This window comes from Marmota marmota, unplaced genomic scaffold (assembly GCF_001458135.2).
Source record: "Marmota marmota marmota unplaced genomic scaffold, marMar, whole genome shotgun sequence".
NCBI classification, from domain to species: Eukaryota; Metazoa; Chordata; class Mammalia; order Rodentia; family Sciuridae; genus Marmota; species Marmota marmota.
The window spans coordinates 6,092,876-6,094,257 of record NW_026000075.1 but is presented as its reverse complement, the minus strand read 5'-3'; the positions used below and the strand labels follow the sequence as shown (position 1 = coordinate 6,094,257).

Here is a 1,382-nt window from a genome sequence, read left to right as displayed (position 1 = left end):
AAGAGCATGAGAAGAAGATTAACATTAAACAGGGATGAGAGGTGGGAGGGAAAAGGAAAGAGAAGGGAAATTGCATGGAAATGGAAGGAGACCCTCATGGTTATACAAAATTACATACAAGAGGAAGTGAGGGGAAAGGGGGGAAAAAACAAGGGGGAGAAATGAATTATAGTAGATGGGGTAGAGAGAGAAGATGGGAGGGGAGGGGGTGGGGGATAGTAGAGGATAGGAAAGGCAGCAGAATACAACAGACACTAGTATAGCAATATGTAAAACAGTGGATGTGTAACCGATGTGATTCTGCAATCTGTATACGGGGTTAAAATGGGAGTTCATAACCCACTTGAATCAAAGTGTGAAATATGATATGTCAAGAACTATGTAATGTTTTGAACAACCAACAATAAAAATTAAAGGAAAAAAAAAAAGAATGCTAATACTTGCCCAACTTGTAGGAAAAAGATCAACCACAAACGGTACCACCACATTTATATATGAAGTTTCAGAGCTGCTCAGGAGAGACAGATGGACAGACAGCCGGGCTGGGCTCTTCACCTGGGATCTGCCTCCAATTTCCTGAGCTCAAAAAGACTGTTTCAAAACCAATATCTGATATATAAACTTCTCTTTTGTTTCCAGTCCCCACTTAGATCCTTTTGTAATCTCGTTTGATGCTCTGGAGCTGGACCGGGGCCCTCCCCATCTGGCTCCGTATCTCTGCTCCTCTGGGGTAGTTTCATCCCAGAGTAGGAGAAAGGGTCAGGACATTGGAGTTAAAAATTGTGGTTCCACTTTTCTGGGTCTACGTTTGCCAAGAAGTTTCCCTGTCTGGAAAGCTTGTCCCATCTTTCCCAAGTGCACAACCTTCCCAGGCACCTGTCAGTTGACCAGTCTGTCTACCACACAGTAACCGAGCCAGACACAGTCCACTTGGCCAAAGAGTTCCAGGTGCAGCAGTGACTCCCAGGAAATCCCAACCACTGGACCTCCCCCCAACCCCTTGAGGGTCAGACGTGACCTGGGATTCTGCCTGCACCTTGTAATTGATCTGCAGTGTTTTTGGCAAATCAAGAACCTCTGCAGGGCAATCCCCTGTTTCCAAAAACAAAAGTGCAACAAAGCCTGTTCTTTACTACTTTATAGAAGCCCAGGAGATGTAGCACTGTTAGTGTCTTCCTCCAAGCCCTAATGTCACCTGTGGAGCAGTGCCCATCCCATCCTGTCTCCGATCACCAACTGTTCTCAGGAACCTCACCTGTGCTCCAAAGTTCTCCACCTGGCACAGGACATTCCAGGTTCAATAGAGCAAGCACATATTTGGTGTCTTCTCTTTTCTGATAAAATCCGTCCTGAGTTGGCCACGTGCCCTCTAGTCCTCTGCC

The 1,382-nt window shown here is 46.0% G+C and overlaps 1 pseudogene; it reads left to right on the top strand.

The window, feature by feature from the left end:
• Positions 1-541, top strand: part of LOC107149552 — a 3,745-nt pseudogene extending 3,204 nt beyond the window's left edge.
• Positions 542-1,382: the final 841 nt, after the last annotated feature.